The sequence below is a fragment of the Zonotrichia albicollis genome, chromosome Z (genome assembly GCF_047830755.1).
Source record: "Zonotrichia albicollis isolate bZonAlb1 chromosome Z, bZonAlb1.hap1, whole genome shotgun sequence".
NCBI lineage: Eukaryota > Metazoa > Chordata > Aves > Passeriformes > Passerellidae > Zonotrichia > Zonotrichia albicollis.
In genome coordinates, this window is record NC_133860.1 from 10,868,163 (window position 1) to 10,893,043 (window position 24,881).

The window sequence follows — 24,881 nt, forward strand, 5'->3', positions numbered from 1 at the left end:
TATGAGTAAGGACACTGTCTTCAAAGCAAAACCCTTGGCAGAAGAGGTCAGTGTCACTGTTTCCACTTTACCACAGGGAGAGCAGGGTACTGGCAAGTTTGGATTGCACAGGTGTGTGATGATTTTCACATGATAAAATGCTTGCTTCTCAGCCTTCCCTTCTCTCTCTTTGCCTTCCAAAATCACTTTTCCTCACCTGCAATCACCATCAAGTCTACCATACCTGTATTACATATGCATATCCACTCTGATTCATGTCCTTCTTTTTACTCAAAATTTGACCAAAGTATAAATGCACTGAAAACACATTGAGACTGAGGCCATTCTTCTGTGTTGTGCATTTACTGTGCACAGACACTGCATCCTGGCCCAGAGCTGCAGTTAGTGCTATACAATTCATTGTTCTGCACTCATTCTGTCTGATTTTATATAACTGGGTAATTCACTGCATCAGTTTTAGTAAGGCATAAAATTTCCCTTCACTGATGTTGTGTTAGCATGGCTGTGCTGTGCATTATCATTACAGTTGCTCCCCAGATCTGAACTTCCTTTGGACCAATAAGTCATCTTATGACAAGCAAGAGTTGAATTTATAGCAAGAATTTGTTAAGGAAAAAAAGGGGGGAAAAATAAAGAAAGAGATAAAAGGAGAAAAGAAAGAAATATGAATGATTCTTGATGCTGTTAGATTTTTTTTTAATTTTTTTGGACATTCAACAGAGAAGACTTTGCAATTTCTAAATTACATAAAGTTATCCCTACATGTTCTTCAAAAAATGTGTCACCAGCCTCACCACCTCTCTGCTCACAAACACCTTTCTCTACTCTGAGTGGGCCTCTTCCCTATTTCCCAGGCTGCCTGCTTGACCTGAGTCAAACTCAGGGCAATCACTTTAAACCCACGTGCACCTTTCACATCACCTGCTATTTCAGGCTGGATGAAAGACTCACTGGTCTGTTTTGCTGGGGTTTTCTTTTTGTTTTGCCCCAAAAAGACTTTCTCAGTGCCACCAACTCTGACCAGCACAGTCAGGTTTTTGGAGAACCCCTTTGCTCGGGGTGCTTGGAGAGGAAATTTGGGGTGCATACAACAACACACAGACAGACTGGCAGCACTCTGGTGCAGCAGAGGAGATGTGATACAGCCTCACAGCCTCTGTAAAATGTGGGTTTCCAGTTTCTAGTGCCACTGTGAAACTGCTGAGAGGAAGGCAGTGAGCCTCACATGCTCAGCCTCCCTCGCTGGTGGCGGTGGTGGCAGAAGGGATGTGCAGAGCCTCTCTAGCCAGAGGCAGAAATTTTGGGAAAGCAGCAAATTTTGTCCAGGACACCACTACATACTGTGCTTGCCTATTTAGCAACATGGCATTGAGTGAATTCCCAACTTCCTGGGATACAACTCTTCAGCAAAGCCCTGACACTGCTGCTTGTAAAGGTGCAGGCAGAGCCTCCATTGTGAGATTTTGGAAACAGAGCATTCTTCTATCAAGAAACTAATAAAGCAATTGATAGTTATAAACATATAAAGGGAGTAGTTCCTAAAGACAGTGAATATTTGACAACTCCCCAGAAAAGATATGGATCCTGGTTTGTCAAAATATAGATGTATTTTCACCCAGCTGAGAATATTTAAAACTTTTTCAAAATACATTTTTAATTAAAGCAATTTAGTGGAGTTTGTGGTTTGTTTTTTTTTTTGTTTGCTTGGTTTTTTGTTTGTTTTTGGGGTTGTTTTTGGGTGTTGTTTTGTTATGTTTGGGTTTTTTGTTTTGTTTTGGGTTTTTTTGGTTTTTTTGAGTTTGATTTGGTTTGTTTTTTTGTTTTGTTTTGGTTGGTTGGTTGGTTGGTTTTGGTTTTGGTTTTTTTGGTTTTTTTTTTTAACTGACCAAAATTCTGGTTATAATAGTCTGGTTGATTCAAAATTTCATCTCTAAATCCTGCCTCTAAAGAGACTTGGTTTATTACTTTTTAATAGAATTTGTCATTATAAATCATCTATAGTACCATAGTGCCTGAAGCAGTAAATGAAAATGACAATTGGGTTGACTTTTATAAAATTTTTAATGGGCTTTACCCCTAACCTAAGGAGTTTCCAAAGGGAGACATTTAATTCTTTAAATTAATTTATTGTTTTGTCTCTCTAACTTTTATCCTGAGTTTGTGAGAATGGCTCTGAGACTTCCCAGCTCAGTGCACATGTGGGAATGAATGTCTTTGCTAGGAGCTGGGAGAGTTCAGCCTGGAGAATAGAAAGCTCTTCAGGAGGACCTCAGAGCACCTTCCACTATGGAAAGGGGCTAAAAGAGAGCTGGGGAGGAACTTTCAACAAGGGCCTGCAGTGAGGGAACAAGGGACAACATCTTCACAATGAAAAAGGGTGGGTTTAGATTAAATATTGGGAAGAAATTCTTTACTGTGAGGCTGTGGCACAGTTTGGATCTCACTAACACTCAGGTGATGACTTCTGTTGCCTGAATCACATTGCTCAGCAAATGCTGCCACAGAAAATGAGAGGTGGTTTCAGTTGCACCCACTCCAAAATCTAATGCAAAAATAGGGTGATTATGGAAAAGGAAACAAGAACCACAAGATCTCTAGCTGCCACTGATTTCACTGCAAAATGATGTCTGTGCTACTAGAGCCCTGTGACTCTGCTTTCCCATGTATGAAACTGGAATACATCTTTTCAGAAGACAGATTTCAGCTTCTAACTGTCACCTTGGTTTTTTAAGATTTTCTAAGCCTTCTGATGATGACATTCTTGTAGTGAATTTTCTCACACACTTTCTGTAAAAAAACTCATTGTTTTGCATTCCTTTATAGAGGAAGAGAGAGTTGATGGAATGTTGGTTTGACCAGTGTCATTGCAGAGGTGTCACTGTCATCCTCCAATCCGCTGTCACTTTTGGAAAACTATAAATGTTGGAGTCAGAAAATAAACTTGCCTTTTTTCCCTTCACCTTAAGAACAGTGGTGTGTGTGGTTTTTTCGTGTCCTATAGTGAACTAACTGATAGTTTAGAGCTGAGGTTGCTTTGTGGGCTCTGCCACCAACTCTTTGTGTGCTCCAACAAATTATTTAGGCTGCCTGCAGCAGGGATCTCTGAAGCAGTGCTTCACAGGAAGAAATGCCAGTCTCTGCTGGCCCCTCTAAACACTTATCTGCTAGATAAGCCAGCTCTGTGTCCTGCAGCTCCTCTCGTGGGCCATGATGCTATTGAAGTAATGAGGTAATTGAGCAACAAGGTGGCCAAGATGGACACTTCCAGGCAAAGTAAAACAAAATGTTTTTTCACATAGTGTACAGGAAAATTAAATCCATTCCCAATTCCCAGTTGTGCTGTGTGTCCCTGCACAAGTTTGCAGACCTGGGCAGTCAGAGAGGCAGCAGAGCAGGCCAGGAGTCCTGACCCAACTTCTTCTCCAGCTAATGGCAGAGCAGACCAGCAAGAATCAAACCACAGAGAGCTGCAGCCAAGACAGCCCTGATCTCCTTCTAAACCATGACAAAGTCAAGGTGTGCTGTCATGGAGCTGTGTGTTAATGGCATGCAGTTTTGTCAGGGGAGGCTGTTAGTAAAAGATTCTTCACCCAGAGGGTGGCTGGCATTGGAACAGGCTGCCCAGAGAAGTGGTAACAGCACTCAGCTCAAGAAGTGTTTGAACAGCAGTGTCAGCCATGTGGGGTCATTCTTGGGACTGTTGTGTGCAGGGCCTGAAGCTGGGCTGATTAACTTTGTTGGTCTCCTCCAACGCAGGATATTCTATTATCCTAAGGTATTTTTATATCCTCAGTCTTGTGCAGGAAGATGTTCCCTCTGACAGCATTAGCCTGAAAAATCCGTTTGTTTCACAACATCAGCAGGGAAATGACACCTGTGTTTTCAGACTTACAGGAATGTTGTACATTCAATTCCAGCTCCTGCCTTCAGAATTTACAGTCACCTTCCCAGAAAAGTCATACAGGAAATATCAGCAGTTGAAAGGAGCTCAGAGTACTAAAGATCTGCCCCCAGAGCACAGATATAGGAAAGCTTCGTCAGAGAACAAGATAAATTTTAGCTATCCATCTTAAGAAGGAAATTAATCTCATCACAGGATATGGAATACTAATTGGGCTAAGTCATCTCAAACTAATAGCTGCCTACCATATTCCTCATTCCTCAGAGTAATTTTTAATAGCCCATCCTCAGCATCTGATATTTCAACAAATAAAAACAAACAGCTCATAATAATCAAATCATGAGAATTGTAGTCTGAAGAAGTCCAATGGCTAAGGCAGTGTCCTTATTTCCCCTGACTCCTGGGAAATGGAGGAATGGATGCTGAAGGCTGGATCCATCCAGGACTGTGTGTGGGATAGGGTTTCCCTCTGGGGTCAGTGCAAGGATCTGAGTGTAGCCAAGAGAGACCTGGGCACTGCATTCAGAGCCTCTTCTGCTTGATTTTTAAGGTGGGGACAGGGTTACATAGACTGACATTTGCAGACTGTAGATATTACTCTGAGAAAGGAATCAAAATTTCTAAACCTCCAGCTGTGAAAAAAAAAAATTGAGAAAAGTCTGCTTTATTTTGCAGAATTTTGCAGATGTGAACATTGTCTCCTAGTCCAGAATAAGGCGTTGCGGAACATCCTTCAGGAAAACTGGCATTTAAGACTCCTGCCAACTGTGAGCCCTTGTATTTGATGCAGACAGAACAGTGATTGCTGCACCCTCCTAACTCACAAGCCCTTCCTCCTCTTGTAGTGTTTGTTCTTACACGTCAACACCTCTAGGCCATATAGATGTGACATATGGATGCACAGACATGCCACAGACAAACTGCTATCCTTGGATCCTCTTCCTGTTTCCACAGTAACCCTACAGAAAACAGCCAGCAGTCAATAGAGAAAATCAAAGGCAGGGATAAGTCATAATTTTCAGTTAGCAAGGAACAGATCTTGAATGCTGAGCCCCTGATACACAGCATAATGTGATTTAGGGTGTTTATTATGCTAACCCAGGGCAGGAGCGTGTAGGCATACGATGCGGCAATTACAGCGCACATTTGCTGTATTTGGTTGAGCAGGAGTGCAGAGGAGAGAGCAGGTACAGGGAACTTTATGCTCACAGGCTGTTTAATGGCTTAATCCTGCTGCCAAGCTCAGCTTCACTTTGCTTTGTACCTGACTCATCCCAGAGGCACATTCATAAACAGATGCCCCATCACTACAGGCACACTTGGTATGCTAAGCTTTGTTTGGGGAAAATAACAAGAAAAGACCAATCAAATACTTTAGCTAGGAAGTGTCAAACTCTTAATATGAATTGTGCTCATTAATGTGACAAGTGTCACATGCATTGAGTCCTTTTTTTTTTTTTTTTTTTTTTTTGTGGCTGTCAGTATATTGATGTGTATTTCGCAAACAGTTTTTCTACCCAAACTGTTTCTCTCTAGGGAGCAGTTTAGGCAACAGTCAGATGAATTACCTTGTGAAAATTGAAAACTGTTTTTTCTATTAGTCACTGAAGGGGTAGCACTCCAAGTAAGGAGGCACAGCAGCTTTATTCCACTCTCCTCCAGGCCATCAAATCCCTACAGATTCACATGGTACTGAGTGCAGGGCCTGTGGGTGTCCCAGGCTTGATTTAAAGCATATAATTCTCAAATTAAGCACTAAAATTGTAACTATAGTAGCATGGTGAATCATGTTTACAGGACCTGCACTCTGAATACTTATTTAGCATTGCTCAGTCTGGTTTTGAAACAAGATCAGGTTTTATGCTGTTGGTATTAAGCTAAAGATTGCACTGTTGGCTTGTTCACATCAGCAAAAAATAAAGGGAACCATAACACTAACATAAGCTCCATTCTGTAAGAAAACTGGTGCATTGTTAGAACATTAAAAAGTCCCTTTTGGGAGATCAAAGCCTATCCAGCTTGACTCAAGAGTGACATGTCAAATTGGAAAACATGAGACTAAATATATATCCCCGCTGTTTGTTATTTTAAAATCTTATTTGTCTCTAATACTTTTTCTCCCTGACACCAAACAAAATGATGTTGTTTTGAGACGGATGTTGATCACAACATCCGTGCTCTCCCTGGAAGGAATGCATGTGCCTGAAACCCAGCAGGGCACAATGTCACTCAGCTGGACTCATTAACGTGGCAGCAGTTTGGCATTTACGTCTCTGCACCGCTCCCAGGGTGAGGCAGCTCCAGTTCAGAGCACAGCGTGTGTCTGTCTGCAGCTGGCAATGTAGACATGCCCTTAAAAGCCAGGCCATCCTTCAAGGAGCAAGTGGGACTGGCAGCTGTGGAGAGGCAGTGGCGGCTTTTGTTGGGCAAAGGACAAGGGCTGAGTGAGTAATTCTGGATGAAATCTCTTGATCCGTTGCAGACAGTGCTTATGGCCTTGGAAAAGGTATTTATCAGCACCTGATGCACAGAAGCACAGAGGTGTCCGGGGTTCAGCTTTGCATAGAATTTAATTGCCTAAGTACACAAGGGCTGAGGTCATTTAATTTCTCCCTGTTGTGACAAATCAAAGTAGGAAAAACATCAGCAGGAGACTCAAAATAGAACTCCTTCATCTTTTCATGCTCAAATCTTCTGAGAAAACTTGCCCTGCAGATGTACTCAGAACACACCTCCAGCATGCAACAGGCACCGAGCTGAGCAACCACGGCAATTTCCATCAGTAATGAGGCCGATGGGAGCACCACATCCTGCTCCCAGCCAGCTCTGTGCTCTGCAGCTCAGAGCAGAAATCACCTTCCACGCCTCTCTTTGTGAAACAGCTCCAAACCCCCAACTCCTGTTTCCTAGGGAATGCCTGGCCTTTGGCAAGCTGAGGAAGAATGGATGCCCCATCCTTGGGAGTGCTCAGGGCCAGGCTGGGCAGGGCTTGGAGCAACCTGGGATAGTGGGAGATGTCCCTGTCATGGCAGGGGGATGGATCCTTAAGGTCCCTTACAAACTAAGCCATTCTGTGATTCTGATTCTAAGAAAAAAAGTGATGTGTGTGCTTCTGTTCTTCCTGCACAACTATGAAAAAAAGGAGCCAAGATTTCAGGTGTCAGTGAGCAAAGAAATAGATATGTGTAGGGATGCATTGTTAAAAAAGCCCCAAAACCAAGAAACATGAGCTCTCAGTCAGGGATGGAATTGGAGCTGGGATATAGTGTGGAATATGGAGTTAGGAAAGCCTCTCTTGACCTTATTCAGCTGTCCAGGCTTTGTCACCCAAACCCAGCAGTGGGAGAAGATCATAAATATATTTCTGTGATGGTTGAGGTGTTATTTTATCTTCAGCATTTGCTCTGACTGCCTGGAAACCCAGCTGTTGATACCTAACCCTTCCCACCACCTCCATAGGAACAGGGAACTCTGCCATGGAGCTGGGCACACAAGGCCTAGGGGTCCTTGTGGGCTTTGTCCAGGGTTTTCTCTTGGTTTCCACATGGGATTTGGGAATCTTTTTTCTTTTTTTTAACATCCAGGGTCTGTAGTAATAGTATATTAACAACTACAAGTTCTTTGCAGTGACAGCAAGGCAGACAGGGTGTGAAAACTGAGGAATCCTTCAGCATAGGCCAAAAGGCTTTTGTGTGAGTCAATGCCAAATTCCTTAGAAAAACAAGTTTCAGGTGAATTTTGTCAGCATAGGAAAAGCCAGAACTTGTAATTTGGGAATCATTTTGTAGGTTTCCCCTTTCCTGGAAATCCTTCCAGGAAATCATGTAAAGGGATAACTATACAACTAATGGGCACTCTCCAACAGCATATACAGTGGTGGGTGATGCAAAATGGACAATAATGCTTCTGCTTTTTCCAACAAGGCTTAATGATGATGCAATTGAAGCACCAGCCACTTTTCAATAAAAGGGCTGAATGGCCTATTATTCCTTTCAATCAATCCAAGGTTGCTCTTCATGAAGGAATAAACATTCCCTCTTTGACCTTAATAAAAGCAAAGAGGCAATTGTGGGGGGAAAAAATATCAGGGTTTTTATCAGAAAAAGAATGTTAAAAGGAGTGTCCAAAGTGTGCAATTAACAAACATTAAAGCAATGAAATATTGACCCTCTTTTTTCCCATCTATATTTTCCCTCCCATTTCCAAGATTTGAAGAAATAATAATGGTTCACAATCAATGGGCTCCTAATTAGAGCAGCTCACACTACACCCACAAAAATTATCTTTTGAAAAATCAATAGGGAAGGAAATATGAAAAAAAAATATTTGTAAGGTGTGAATTCCTTTACTTCTGTTTATATTCCCACTCCTTGCATCTTCTCCCACCCTAGAGGCAGGAAAGATATCTCTATCTTGGACGATAATCAAATAATTAAGATGTATGAGGTGTGCATGCCTGTGACATGTGAAATAAAGCATAATGAAGGAAACAATAGAAGCATGTAAAAAGGGCCTTCTCACCCTTAGCAATAGCATTTGCTGCCATGAACAATATTCTTAATCAGAAGAAATGCTCCTTCATAACAATCATGCTGCATACAGTGATATTCACAACAGACCCAGGATGGCATGGCTGAGGAGGTATAAAAATACAGAAGTAATTCTGCTATGAAATACCTAGGAAATTACATCCTGCTGGATGTTTCTATTGGGACTGGGTCATCACTGTTGATCCAGTTTTCACTGGAAAATAACATAATAAAAGTAGAATGAACACAGAATTTCAGCCTGGTTCCATAGATATAGATGCTATCCTAGGACTCCTGGGTGATAGTGTGTAAATTTTGAGAATTTATGAGTCCATTTCAATAAATATCAGAAACCAGTCCAGAAACTGAATATTTCCATGGCTGTAATGAAGGATAAAAGCTTTTTATACTACCTTTGCCTTACCCCTCCTGATGACCTTTACCCATCCACCACTTCAACAAAAGAGTCTGTTTTTTAATTTGAGGTTGAGAGCAGGAAAAGATTGTCTGCAATAAACACCTAGAATGAGATATAAAGATTTTGAACTGAATGAGATTGGGAAATTCAAGGACTGCATTTTCGTCTGCAAACTACCAGGCTTGATGTGAGTGCTGTGTGGATAACCAAAGAAATCTTCACAAAATGCTACGTAAATAATGATGGTTACGATGCCATGTGAAGCCAGCTCAGAGTAGTCCTCTTTAACATTGCCTGGCAACAACTACTACAGGCAGGAATGTCGTTGGAAAAGAATTAAATCTGAGATTTCCATCTGACTAAAATATAGGATGATGGTGGGCAATTAGACCTTATCTACAACCCAGACAAGCAGAGCAGGAACAGAAACATTCATCCAGAAAAACCGAATGCCCTCCTACTCTTTACCACTCATGCTCTGCTTTAGCATCAGGATGTCTCAGGCTTTAAATGAAATGTCAGATTTAATTTGGCCCTGGATGCACAAGATATATGATTGCCCTTGGAGAAAGTTGATAACTCAGCGCACTCTGTGTCAAATGTGAATCTACCCAATTGCTCACTCCATAAAAAGCACAACCCTGCTTTCCCTCAACTGTGCAAAATAGCCAGGCCTGCCTGCAATTTGCACAAATAGGTCCATTTTGAAAGAAAACCTTCCCATCAGAAAGGAGAAATGACTTATTGGGAGTTGGGTCCCAGTTAAATTTCCAAATGGCAGCGCTGCACGTTGCATTAGCATTCCGTGGCGGGGAGGCCGTTACCGCGCCCGCCGCCGATGGCTCAGAAGCGGGTGAGGAATTATGCTAAATGGCACATTTGGATTTCTGTGAGGCTCTCATTTGGAAACATGGTGCACTTTCAGAGACTTTTTAACTGCTTGGAATCCAGGCAGAGCAGAAAATATAGAGGGGATATCTGCGATTATCGATGGTTTCATCATTCCCTACTGCATCTACTGCATCTAAACCTGTGCTGAGAATGGAAAGAATATCTGAAATTATTTGCAAGCCTTCTGGTTAAGATCATCTTTTAAAAACAGTTATTTTCCATGTATACAAGTAAGTTAATAGGCCTGGTTTAAAAATAAAAAAACCAAACAACTATTTACAAAAAAATAATCAGAATATAACATCTGTACTTGCTGTGTTCATTTGGCACCGGAAAGATTTTTTATCACTGAATATTTTCTGCATTTACACCTGCTCTTTTGCAGTCATTGCTCAGAAAATATTACTTCAGTCTGATTATTTTGCATTTTTTTGTGCTTTTGACCTCTTTTGCAGCCTTTATTCAGAATTGGAATGCATTATGCCTACTATGTTCCACTACTAGCATGCAAAATTCACCAGGAAAAAAGCTCAAAACTTTGTACCTTGCCATTTAGACTTTGCCATTTTTTGAAAGCCATGGTGGTTAAAAGTAGAGTAAGTGACAGATACTGTGCAGAAAGACATAAATAGATAGGCAATATCCTTGTCACTCAGAGAACATGAGAAATGCCTCATATGCCCAAATAAAAGCTTGCAATCTAGGCTCTGCAGAGATAAGGTTACATATGTGACATTTTGTCATTTTGTTCCAAGAGCAGTGGATATCAAGTTTTACTCCTATATCTAAAAAAGTCTCTACTTTCTTAGTTAATTTAGTGGAACTCGTGCTCGAGACTGACAAGATATTCAATTAAAACTGCAATCTATCCTCATTTTATTCTCTTTCTTGAACAGAGTGTTAGACCCTTCTCTGGCATTCATCCTTTGCTTCATCCTCTCTACTCCAGACTGATATTTTTTCCTTTTTTTCCCCCACATCCTCTCAGTGGTCTTTTGTGTCCTGAGCGCTCCATTTTCCCATTCTTTCTGTCCCCCCTTTCCCGTCAAGCCCCCCATGAGCAGTTTTACTTATCATTGTTGAAGAAGACAACAACATTCTTCTTCTCAAATTTCCATTTTCTGGTCTACCTGCATTGTGTAATTCATGCCCTTCTGAAGCTCTTGCATCCTTCAAAGTAAGAGCTCCCAGGGGTTGAAAAACTTCCAACAATAGCTTTTAATCCCTGTTTGAATCAGAATTTAAGGATGAAATGTACTGTTAAACTAGGTTCTTAGGTCTTAAAATATCTCAGGAAAATTAAATTCATTTAAGGGTAGATGGAAGGACTGAAAACAAAAATAAAAGTTCATAAATATCATTAATTATGTCAGATTTTATAAAAAGATAAGAAGTTAAAATCATACTGAATCTATGTCTGCTTTTTTGTATGAATATTTCCATATACATAAAATCCATGGCAAGTCTGTGAGCAGCTCTCAGGAACATTTGATCTTGAGGCTGTAATTTCCAATGGCCTGCATTTTTAATGATATGGTCCTTTTATATCAGCTCATTTATTTCTGCAGAACCAGTGCTCTGTACTCCTTGTTCCTCTGCAGTCCTTCCTGCATACTTATTCCTATGAAATAATTTCATTACTTTGAAATAATAGCATCAGTGCAGAGACAAACAATAATAGGTTGTCACTGCAGCATAGCAAGCTCAATCTATGCCCTCCTCAAAATCTTTAACAAAATATAACAGAAGAAAAACAGATGGCTTTGTGGCATGACCAGAAGGTGAACAAAGCCATGCCTTTTCCAAAGAGCTATAAGATTATTGTTTCTTTTCTCACTAGGCCAATATTGATTATATGTTCCAATTTCATTCGGATATTGAATTTGTTTTATTGGGCAAACAGCTGCAGCTTCTGCTCCCCATCCCTTAGCAAATATTATTTCAAACTTCCTTTTAACTCTCATTGTGCAAGTCTGTCTGCTGCACTCTCAAAAGGCTTTCCATTTTTGACCCTGGTCTGGGATCACACAGGTGGTCCAAACACAGGTCAACACACTGATTTTACTGAAATAAGCCCTCCCCTGTGTCTTCCTTGCCATGTCAAAGAGTGACACAGTGGTTCTCCTCCCATCTTCTCCACAGCACTGCTGGCCCACCATGCAAGACAGCTAGATTCCTGTCACCAGATGAGAAAACGTGCTGCCTTAATACTCTTCTCCTAACAGCTAGAAATTAAAGTTTATGTTTTATTTCAACCTGAAAGACAGCAGCCACTAAAATTAGACAGCGAATAGTTTTCTGTCACCCCATTGGAGAATACTGCAGTTGATAATTCTTCTTCCAATCACAGCTTTAATCAGTTTTTGGTTTTTTGGGTTTTTTTGTTTTGTTTTTTTTTTTTTTTTTAATTGTATTTATTTCAGAAATAAATTATATATTTTTATAGACTTTTTAATCACCACTTCACTCACCCTCCCTTAGTTAACAATCTCTAATCTATTCCCTGATTTTTTTCCTCAATTTTGCTTGATGAAGCCATAGAAAACAGGCATGGAACACAATGGGCATGGAGTCACAAAAGGTGCAGTTGTAGGTAAATTAATGAAACTGAAGAGATATAAATCCATCCATTTCCATAAAGATGAGGATGGGTAGAAAGATTGCTGGTATTTGGGGCATTGTTTTTTCTGCATTTTGGGGTTTGGAGATCAATCACAGCCACAAAGCAGCTGGGAAGTGACACTATGGAGAAGCAGCACCACACTGCTCTCAGGATTTCAGTCTGTTTTCTTAAAATTATAACAAGTCTGAAGCATTAGGATGATCTCCTCAAAATCAATTTTTTAATGTTTTGAAATGTTTAGATTTCAGCTTTTGTTTAAAAATTATCATATAGGGGAAGAATCATGCTTTTGAACAGTTTCCTAAAAAACATGTACAAAACATTTTACTCCAAAGTGTTCAAAGAGGATGCCAAAATTGTCAAAGCTTCATCCCTTCACCCAACTACTCCTTCCTTGAAGTTTCTCTGAAAGACTGTTGTGCTAATGTAAATAAATATTTTGATTACAGTGGGACTGAATTTTTTTGTTCATGATTTTCCAGGAACAATATTTCTTGAAGTTTTACTATTCCAGTCAAATTAATAATCTTTTGAGGATGATTGATAAAAGATACTCAGCTCCTGTGCAAAGCTAATTCTGTGAAACACTAAGAGAGTATAAAAACACACAATAAGGTAAAAGCATATATTTTATGACCTATTAAATTTATTTTTAATTTCATTGACGTGTCTTGGTTTTTTTTCTCAGGCAGGACTGATCCCAGGAAGCTCTCCCCGAACATGAAGAAGAATTTCTGCCCTGGGCAGTGACCAAGCCCTCAACAGATTGCGCAGAGAGGGGATGGAGTCTCCCTCACTGGGGATATTCCAGATCCCTCTGGACACAATCCCTGAGCCCTGTGCTCTGGGATGGCCCTGCTGGAGCAGGGATGTGGTAGCAGGTGAGTCCACCCTGTTCCCTTCTGTGGGGATCCATTCTGTGAGTCTGTAAATAATTCTTGGATCCTCATAGCTACATGTAGGAACGCTACAAGTTCTTTCTTAATCTCACTTGTGAGATTTCTCCAAACACATCTCAATTTTACTTTTCAGTTTTTATGTATGCAACATTTGATTAAGTAGACTTTGTGTAAACAATATTCTCTATCAAAACAAACAAACAAACAAACAAACAAACTAACTAACTAACTAACTAACTAACTAACTACTCTAACTGATTTCTGCTGTTAACATTTTCCTTTCTATAAGAAGATTCAAACTTTAAGTCACCATGGAAAAGAATTCTCAGAAGGTCTATGTCAGAAACTGAAAGTCTTGTTAGGCTGTTTAACACAGGCTGAGAAATCATTTATTTGAAAGGTTTTTGGCCACTGGAATACTGACACAAAGGTAGCACGCTTGCAAAATGAAACAAATTACTATGGAAATAATCAGCCAGTTACAAGCATTTATAAATTACTTCCAGATGTATAATGAAAGTGCAAATCTTTGCCTCTCAATATGAAAGGGGACAGACTTAAAGCGATGTGTTTCCCATCACTCCTCCAGAATCTTTGTGTCTGCAGAAAAGCACAGAGAGGTGAACAAAGCTTTCATATTCAGAGTCACCCATGGAATATGAGACTCATAAAATTTGACAGATATAAAAATGGAGGAAATAACCATTATATTCTGATACATTACTGAAGACACGCAAACAGGGAAAAGACCAAGCAGGTTAAGTATTGGCATAAATTAAACAGAAAGCACATTTGCTCTAGCACTGGCCTTTCAAATTGAGAGTGATGGCATGATTAAATAATTGAACCATCTCACCTTGCACAGTCAGACAGAATTCCAATAAGAACAGTTATTCCAAAACGGATACAAAGGCAAATCAAGCTCTTCTCCAGCTAATACAGCAATCTGCAGCTTGACTATTTGCTGCTTTGTGAATGTAAGCAGGATGAGGATCAATGGGTTGTTTTTCTTCAATTTTGCAAATGTGTCAATTACTCCATTAGGGCTGATCCCTTCTGCAGTAATTTTCTTTGTGAAGAAAAGGCTTTGTGATTGCTCATGTCACGCAGTGCTGCAATAAGGCACTCCTAAATATTCCTAAGAATTAATTCCCATGTTCACCCAACACATAATTTAAAACCAAGCATCATGTCTGTCATCTTGAAGGCTTTCTTTTTTCTCAAGACCTTGCAATGAGCTCTGGGCACTGCACATGCTATGTAAGCAGCAGCAGTCATGCCAGCCAAAGCTCTGTCACTGAGGTGGGCACATCCCCATTGCAGCCTGAGGCTTAGGATGATCATGAGAAAGCTCATGCACAGTCCTCTGGGGCACAGCACAGGTCCCTTTGAAAGAGCACAACTGAATTCTCACCTCATGCAACCTGTCCTTAAAGACATCCAGTGAAAGGAATTGTTTCAAGGATAGTCTGCCCAAGTTTTTACATTTCTTGAGTTCTGAAATGTTAGTTTTTAGTTTTGTTTTGGTTTTTTGTTTTTTTTTTGCTAAAATTTGACCTGACCTGACATTCTATAGGTTTTTTTTTAATTAAAAAGTGCACTTAGGAAGCGTTTTGTCTATGTACCTGTGATTACAGGTATGCACCTGTGATGGTGACTCTAAAAAAAGAGGAAAGGAAGGTGCTTTGTACCTGTGATTTCAAGCACCCAAGTCCTTCCATTCCAACTCTTCTTCCTACTCCTATCACCATTGCTTCTTGCTTTTCTCTGGCTTCATCAAGCTCAGTTCCTGTAGTTTTATGAATTTAAGGGGCAACCTTTCTCTGCAGCTTTCTGTTTCACCTGTTGATTTTTGTCAGGCTGGGATGAAGTTAATTTTCCCCACAGCAGCACTCCCAGTGCTGTGCTGTGCACAGAAAGGTATTGGCGGCACACCAATACCTTTGGGCTTTGGGCAGTGCTGGCACAGCCCCTGTGACATCTCTCCAACATCCACCTGAACATGAGCAAGATATTGGGAGGGGACACGGGCAGGAATGCTGACCCAAACTGTCCCAAGGGATATTCCATACCACACAATATCTGTTCAGCAAAAAAAACCCCAAACTAAAACAAAACAAAAACCCAAACAAACAAATGAAAACCCAAAGGAAAACAAAACAAAAACAAACAAACAACAACAAAAACAAAAAAAAAATATGGCAAGAGTAAAGGAGGATGAGAGGGTCTTTTATTATTTTAGCATTTGTCTTCTGAAGCAACCCTTGTCTGTATTGAAGCCTGACTTCCCAAGCAGGACAGATTGGACAGGGCTCTGAGCAATCTGATTGAGCTAAAAAGGTCTCTGGTCAATGCAGGGGGTTGGACAAAACCACCTTTAAAGGTCCCTCACAACCCAAAATTTTCAGGGCTTCTCTGATTCTGTCTCTGGACATCACCTTGCTGATGGAAGTAAAGACAAATCTTCTGCTTTCCCACACTTCAGTGTGATGTTTTTCTTTTGCTTTATTAAAATTCCTAAAACCATGAAGTTTTTTTTATCCTATTTTCTTCCTCTCTGTCCAGCTGAGGAGGGGAGTGTTGCAGCACTTTGATAAGAACCTGGAATCCAGTCAGGGCAAACCCATCATAGATTTTTTTCATAGAAAATACAGGTATACTTAGTTATTCTTTTCAGTCTCATGGGAAAACTAATGAATCATTATCCTTTTCTAGCTATCTGCCTCCTTTTATCCCCTTTAAGCTGATAAAAACCACTATCTATGAACACTGACGTTCTCTGCATCAAGGAGATCTTTGGATCCTATTGCTGCTGCTTTTTCTTCTGCACTAAATCTTTCTATACTGCTGTTTTAACGACCACTGCATGAAGAAATAGTAGTAACTCTTCTCCCTCTTCAACGTCTTTTTTTTTTCAGCTCTGCAGCTTATTATTTATTCAGGGTTGTTGTTTGGTTTTCAGGTTGTTTGTTTTTTCTTTCTTTCTCTTTGGAGTTGTATAGTAGTTTTTCTTTTAATCAATCCGTACAAGGTTTTTTCTCATCCTTTTCTCTCTCCTGGTGGTCCAACAAAATTCTGAATTTGATCTTTCCATGTTCCTGTTAACCCAAACTCTTACCATCATTTTAGTATTCTTCATATTTCTATACCATCTGCATCAAGCTCAGAACCAGAAAAATGGAAGTATTTGTAAATTAATTGTTGATGAGGAGTCACCAGAGGAGGTTGCAGACAGCTTTGGGTCTATCTCTCCTGGGTAACAAGGGGCACAACAAGAGGAAATGGCCTCAGGTTGTGGCAGGGGAAGGTTGGGTTGGACATCAGCAAAATTTATTCACTGAGGGGGTGGTCAGGCACTGGAACAGGCTGTCCAGGGAAGTGGTGCAATGTGTCTGTCTGTGGCACTTGTGGACCCAGCTTAGTGGTGAATATGGCAGTGCTGGGCTGTAGCATTGTGTGTTTTATATAGGTTTTGTTGTAAAGTTGGTTATATTTTATAAGTTAAGAATTTGGTTTGACCCTCAGTTCCCCCCATGTTCTCCCTCATAATGGTTCGTTCTTTCCACCAGTTACCCGTCCATCATTGTAACCAACCCCCTTTCCTTTCTAGAAATTTCTATGTCAATCTTCCTTTACCTAACATATGGTTTGTCCCCTGAGCCTTTTCCCTCCCCTGGGCCATTCCTATTGGTTCAATTGTGTTCCTCGCCCCTCCCCTGGGCTTTGTTCATTGGTCCCTCGTGTCTCCTTCTGTTACACCCTTCCCCTTTTCAAGCGCCTCCCTAACGGTTTTTCTCTGACACCGTCACTGGCCCTGCCTGGGTGAATAAAGCGCTTTGGCATCCATACGTGTGTCCACTCCTTCATTCCTTTGTGTCAGTGATTCACAGTCCTGGTCTCGCCTGTGTCACCACACCGCAGACAGAGCTACTACTTGGGGTTCTCGTAGGGAATCTGGGAGTTGTGGGATTCGTGGTCTCCACTGGTCACTCCGAGAGCGGCGAGCCGGCCTGTCAGCTCCAGTGGCCGTGGGAAGAGACTGCACTGGGCTAATAATTAGACTTGATGATCCTAGAGGGCCTTTCTGACCTTGAAGATTCTACGATTCTTTGAGGACAGCCAAAACTTCTACTTTCTTCAAACCACTAACAAATATTGCCAAGACAGTCAATTACCCTGAAAAAGCAAAACACCATGGAATTTTTTCTTTTCTTCCTCCTTTCCCATGGTTCCAAACTGAAATTATATCTTCACTCAGTGTTCTAACAGCTTGGCCTGTGCAGCAGCTGCCCCCTGAGAAGAGATGAGGACCTCAGGCTCACACCTTTCCAATTAGATTGGAGACTGCATGACTAGAAGTAATTCCTGCAAGAATATGGGGATGGGGCCAGGGTTAGGGTTAACCTTACTGTTCTCTCTTCTCCCTAAGCATTCAGGAGTTTGGGAGGCACTGCACATTCCTCCTCTCTTTGTGATGCCTGTGACAGCTCCCTGGGGACACAGCTGTCACCGTGCCAGCCCTGCAGCACTGCAAAGCAGGAGTGTCTGCTCATCAGGGAGTGCCTTGGCAACAAATCAGCCTGAACAAAGATGGAGCTTATTGGAGCAGTGGACTAAAATGGCAAATATTCACCTGGATTTAAAGAAAAGGCATTTAAACAGCACAGAGGTGTTCATACTTGACTCTGAAATTGCCCAGGCAACCACCAATGCATCATGGCCTTCTCTTCACAAAAGCCAATTATTTCCAAGGTTTGACACGGAGCAGTGAATAAGCTTTTGACATTTTGATCAGAATTATTGTTAAACAGAGAATTCTTTACACTTTTGTGTCATCTCCTGTAAGCACAAACCACTCATTTGTGTCTAGCAGTGACGGTGAACAGCCTACAAAAAGAAAATGTGCATAGTAAGGTCTGCTCTTCACCTCACAGTTCACTTACAGATCTGTTCAGGGTTAAGAAGAAAGGAATAAGAAGCAGCCTGAGATCAGGAATTATGTCCTTTCCCTCCATCAGCTAGTCAGCTGGTGTGGGAATAAATCCTCAGCTGTGGGCATTTAGAGAAGTAGCAGGTTTTGACAACCTATATCTTAGTTTCTGAAGCCCATTTATGTGGCACCAGAGAGCAGTTCAACTTAGCTGGCAAATTAAAGGTTTTCCCTCTTCTTGCACCAGGTGGTCATCTGAAACTTAACTACTGGCCCCATGTGACAGTAGACCTTGAGGACAGCTGGCAAATTAGGCCTTAGGGCTGCTTTTGAAACTGTGTGGGTGTAATCGTATTCTATAAAATTATTAAGACAACAAAAGCAGTTCCCTATGGAGGAGAATTACTGTCAGAATAACTATAGAAATGATTCTTAGAGGCTGAGCTCCAAGTGAGTAATTAAGTACAGCTTGTTTTATGAAACAGTAAAAAGCACGTTTTGTATTTCAAAATCTTTCAGATTCAACACTCAGAAGACAATGAGTTCACAGTCTACCTATTGTTTGTTAAAACTGAGTCTAATCTTCTTGAGATTTATTTCAAGATTAAGACCCCTATATGAAGATGTTCGCAGATAAATGGGGATCTGCTTTGTATATTCAGTGCAGATTGAGCCATTCACCAAACTAGTGATGGTGTCAGGTTTTGTTATCTCTGTGCACTTCTCAGGGGACACAAAACCTTTGTGGAGGATGGCATCTGCTGCATGGGAACATTTCTGAAAGTCACTTGGACACCACCTGAGGATGCCTCAGATAGTTCTGGGTATCTGTGTGTGAACAGTTGAGTTCCAAACCACCCTGGTCATGGCAGGAGGCGCATCTGGACACCCCCATGTGCACTGGCTGTTTTAATCTGGAGCTGACTCTTGTGATATTTGGCTCAAGCCTGTAAGAATGTAAGAGGGAAGGGTTAGATTAGACATCTGGAATAGATGAGAGGGTGGGGAAGCGCTGCAACAGGCTGCCCAGAGAAACTGTGGCTGCCCCATCTCCAGGCCAGGTTGGATAGAGCTTTGAGCAGCCTGGTCTAGTGAAAGTGTCATTTTCCCTGGTGGGGGAATTGGAATTAAATGGACTTAAAGGTCCCTTCCAAACCAAATCATTCTACGATTCTTGATTCTATGAGTTAAGACAATAGTTGATATCACAGATAAAAGTGTCTTTAGTTTCCAAGAGAAGAGGGTGTCTTCTGAGATATAGAATCCCCAGTGATTTAGGTTTCTATGGCTGTGTTCTTTCAAGCTGAAGTACAGGGAGATTGGATCAAATACCTCAGAGCTGGCTGTCTTAAGCAGAGGAAGAGCAAGAGAAGGAGTTGACTGTCACCTTTTTTCTTCTGCCTTTCTACCTGCCCTCTCTGAGTGCAGGGCATGAATAAAGTTTAGGTAGCTCAGACTTTCTGGTGAAATCAGGACCAAGCCAGGGAAACAGAGGAGTTTGGTGTCGCCTCTGTTTTTCAGTTCCTCATCCACAAAGAAGAGATTCTGAGGGTTTTTACTTTCAACAATAATCTCTCTGAGTCTGTGTCAGTTATGCATTATGTTTTTGTGCAACATTAAGTGAGAAGAGCCCCAAGCACTTTTGTAAACCTTCCTCCCCATTCCACAGATGAGTTAAGCACATAAATTCTCCTGTCTCCATAGTGAGCTGGTCTTTGTGCTTTGAGCAGTATCATCAAATCCCATATTTTCCCCCCTGGTTTAGGTCTTAGCTGATTCCTCCACGGTGACTGCTGCCTCTTCTCAGGCCAAAGGGCAAACAGCCAGACCCAGCAGATGCATCCAAAACAACTGGAACTCCCTTATTTCCATATCACTTTCCCTTTAAACACATCTTTTTGCTCACTGCCTCTTCTGATTCACTTTTGCCAGCTGACCACCTGGAGCTGACTGTAACATTTCATTTCAAAGGGCAGATGTCTTTGTGTGCCAGTTTATTCAAAGGTCTGTGTCTCTACCACATGCAACAGAATGAAGTACAAGCATATCTCAAAATACTTTGTATTTTCATGTGTGTCTAGAGAAAGAGCAGCTGTCCTCTGCATTGCTGTAATGCAACAAATAAGTAACAGAATACAGACATGGGAAGAGAAGTGAAAAGTTATTTAAATTTTGGTCTTGTTATACAAAAAGAGTTCTAAACCATATTTCTTAAAATTAGGAAGGAGTAGTATGATGGCATAGTATTGTCTGGATGTCAGCTGGAAATGCCTCAGTTACTGGATTCTATTGAGTGCATTATCAGGTCCTAACTGTATCTCCCAGTCAGTGTTGGGGCACCAGACACTTAAAGAGGACACAGTTGGTTAATCATGCCTTCCAGCTGTATCTAAAATTACAGAAGGTGTTATCTATTAGCTTGTATTAGCAATCAATGAACTGGTAGTTGTTCTTTGAGCAGTTCTGCAGACATCAGAAAGAGCTATCAGCACTTTAATAGGCTAATGGAAGTGGACTGTCTTTCCTCCCTAAACAAAAGGAGCCAGAACAGCATTTCTGCTCTTAGTAGCTTATGTACACAACATAAATGAAATAGCTGGGCACATCAATTTGCCTGCACCCTTCTAAATATATAGTAATGGTATCCAGTATTGGGGGAAAAAAATAAAAGCCAAAGCTGTGCTCCCATTCTCTTTTTCATCCAGATTAATGTTAAAAGTATTGAAGTGTTAACACAGAATCACAGAATTGTTTGGGTTGGAAGGGACATTAAAGCTCTTTGAGTTCCCACTCCCTGCCATGGGCATGGACACCTTCCACTATCCCAGGCTGCTCCAAGCCCTGTCCTGGAACATTTCCAGGCATGGGGCAGCCACTGCTTCTGTGGGCAACCTGTGTCAAGGTCTCACCACCCACACAGAAGGGATTTATTTCTTATATCTAACCGAAATTGCCCTCTTTCAAACACATTACTTATTTTTCTATCGCTACAGGCCCTGCTAAAAAGTTCCTCTCCATCTTTCTTGTTAGGCCCATTTAGGCACTGGAACGGGCTCTAAGATCTCTCTGGACTCTTCCCCAGGCTGAACACTCCCAGCTCTCTCTGCCTGTACCCAGAGGAGTTCCAGCCCTTGGAGCATTTTGTGGCCTCCTCTGGATTTGCTTCAGCAGGTCCATGTGGTCCCTGGGTACCCAGAGCAGGATGCAGCCCTGCAGGTCCATGTGGTCCCTGGGGACCCAGAGCAGGATGCAGCCCTGCAGGTCCATGTGGTCCTTGGGGATCCAGAGCAGGATGCAGCCCTGCAGGTCCATGTGGTCCATGGAGCCCCAGAGCAGGATGCAGCCCTGCAGGTGGGGCCTCACAGAGAGGAGCAGAGGGGCAGAATCCCTCCCCACCTGGTGGGACCTGGTGGCCGCACTTCTTCTGATGCAGCCCAGGACAGAGCTGGGGCTTTCTGGGCTGCCAGTGCCTTGGCTGCATCCCATGGAACTTCTCACCAACCAACACCCCAAGTCCCTCTCCCTAGTTTGCTTTCAAGCCATTCTCTGCCCAGCCTTTACTTGTGCTTGGGATGGCCCTGACCCACTGCAGGACATGGCCAAGAGTTCTCAGATATGATGGACAGTGGCTTAGCCATTAATTTCACCACTTTCCCCAGGATCTGCAGTTGTGTCTCATCAGACCCTACGGGCCTTCAGTTTCCTCAGATGGTCTCAGTCTAATCTTTGACAGTGGGCAGCTCTTCCTTCTCTCAGTTCTTGCCTTTGCCTTCTGCAGCTTGTGCAGTGTGGCCTGGAGCACCTCACAGGAAATGAGACCTCCTGCTTCCTCTGGAGAGGAATCACACTTTCCCTATCTCCCTCTAATCACCATCATACTTACAGAATTTTTTCAAGTCACCCTTGATGCCCCATACAAGATAAAATTCTTCTAGGACTTTATCCTTCCTAGCCTGGACCCTGTCTGCTCAGAGAGTGTCTCTGTATTCCTCCCAGGCTACCTGTCCCTGCTTTCACCCTCTGCAGGCTTCCTTTTTTGTGTCTGAGTTTGCCCATGAGCTCCTTGTTCATCCACACAGGGCTCCTGGCATTTTTGCCTGATATCCTCTTTGATATTCCCCACTAAAACCTCAGGGGAATAAAAATCAAAACCCAAGGAACAGAAAAAAGAGTGCAAGATTGTAACAAAAAGAACAACATGACCGGCTACAGGAGTGGAAAAAGCCTAAGGCATAAAAAACAAGCTTAGTCCTTTGTATTTGTGGTACAATGGGACTTTACTATGACACCAAGTACATGGGAAATTGGTTTTATTGTAAAACTCTGAGCCTTCAGAAAACAACCCTTACAGTCACCTTTAATCTGCTGAGGCTCACCAAGCCTTCTTAACTCACCTATGCAGTGGTTTGAGTAAAATCTACAGCTGCACCTTGTGTCCTGTGAGGTCCTATGTAAGGGTCAGTCTCTTGCTTTTGCATTTTCACTCTCTGAGTTTTTTGCACTTGATTTTCAAAATAAAATAGAATTCTCAATTCACTTCATTGTCCATAAACTTGGGGATTTAAAAATAACACAGAACTGACATCCAAGATAAAACTGTGAATGCTGGCAAAAAGTTATTTACCTATACCACAGTTCAGACTTCAGTAAGGTATAAAAGGAGTTTTACTCATGCAGGTGTCCTTACAGATGTCAATACAATGGGTCATCTTGTATAAGGGTCACCAGGCCACAGGTGAAAAGTCTTTAATTTGGAGAGTAAGAACAGAAATATTTATTCTACTTTGGTCTTTTTTTTTTCTTTAGCTGCAATGGAAAAGGCAGAAGTTAATGCAAAAATCAACAGAAGTCCAACAAATTCTTGGGCTTTCATGTAACATCGTCCAATGTTGATGTAAAATAGAAACAAACTCCAAGATATTCTAAAGCATACATAGATCCACTATAGTGAAAAGTAAGTTTGCACCAAATGGGGATGTAAACTGAGCTGAGAAATATCCATGTTGCTTCATGCTAAAGCTGCTGCCTAGCAGACACACCTGCAAAGAATGAGAGTCTGTTTCTGGACATTCAACCACCAAACTCGTGCTCACCTCATTTACCCTTTCATTTCATACTGCAGTAAGGAGAACAAACCTCAACTGAGACTTTCTGGCATCACAACTAAAATGTGAAACTATCCTAAACTATCCTGGTGTTTTTATGTTTTTGGGTTTTGATTGTTCGGGGTGGGGGGGGGGGGCTTTGCAATTAAGTTAACTGAGTTTATTTTGCTGTGATAGAAGTAGGAGAAAGGAAACCAACGCAACTAAAGGCAATGTAAAAAGGTTAAATTATGGCTGGGTGGACTCAAAAGGAAACCTTCAACTGGCTCCAGAAAGGGTAGGATTTCACCCTGGAGCACTGTGAGAGAATGAGAGAAGAGAGATAGAAAACATATCATGACTTGTGAGACAGGGAAAACCCTCACAGGTAATTTCTGCTCTCCTTCATGTACTGAACCCTGCTCACTTAGGATCCTTGCTTTATTTGAAAGATGCATTTAGCTGCAGTTGCAGGCTGAGAATGCTCCAGGAGATGAGAAGGTTGTTAAAGCTCACAGCCAGAGTGTAGCATGTGGAAGATGTGCCTGAACACACACAGAGATGCAATGAGGTGTGATACCGACTTTCCAAGGGACTGAAGGGACACCAAGTCAAGAATGCCTTTTGTACAAAACTCCTTAATCTGCTGAAAGCCCTCAACATCCTGTCCCACACTCTCCTAGAGTTTCATCTTCTTTTGGATGTCTTCAACTCCTGCTCTTATCCCAAGGAACTTTTTCAGTGAAATTCCTTCACTCTTTAATTTAACTCCACCTTTGTCTTGTCAAAATTCCTGGGCCTGCTAGGGGTGGAAGAACACCTCTCCTGCCTTCTGGCAACCACCTGCTTCCCCCCAGGGACTGTAGCCACAAACCTCTGCCAAAAGCCACTTCCCCTGAATTTATCAAGGCTGCAAAAATTTATCAAAAAAAATTATCAAGGCTGCATAGTAATAGCAATAGCTATTGTCCCATTAAACTTGTGAGACTTGAGCCGCTGACACTTGAGAAATCATTAGCTCTTGTTCTACACAGGAAGTCAGAGGGTGCTGGATGGTTAATCAGTTCTCTGTTTAAACATGCTGAAGATATTTAAGCCTTAATTTAAGGTAGTTAATGGAGAGCCTGATAGTCAGATAGTGAGCTGATGCGGCTTAATATCACTATGGTCTCTCCAAAATGTGTTTTACATTGTCAGTGGAATAACTATATTATATTGACTTAATGAGTATAGAAAATCATTACTGCCATTACTACCGGTTTACATACTGACTCTTAACAGCAGAATTGAACCATAGAAATTGTCCAATCTATTGCAATCTTCTGATACTGCCTGCAGAAAAATAACAGCTATCAAATACATCTTACTATCTTGAAAAAAATCTGTTTTACTCATAAGACTTTTTAAGATCAGTCTTTACATTCTTCATCTTAATTTTTTTTAATCAGCAGCTGGGGTATCCAATATCGTAATTACATGAATGGATATTTTTGCCATTTTTTTCACTACTCTAAAATAAATATTGTAAAACACACACCATGGAAGTGATAAGGTCTATCATGAAAATTTTTGGAAACAAAAGGAGAAGTTGAGCTTTGTAAGGTTC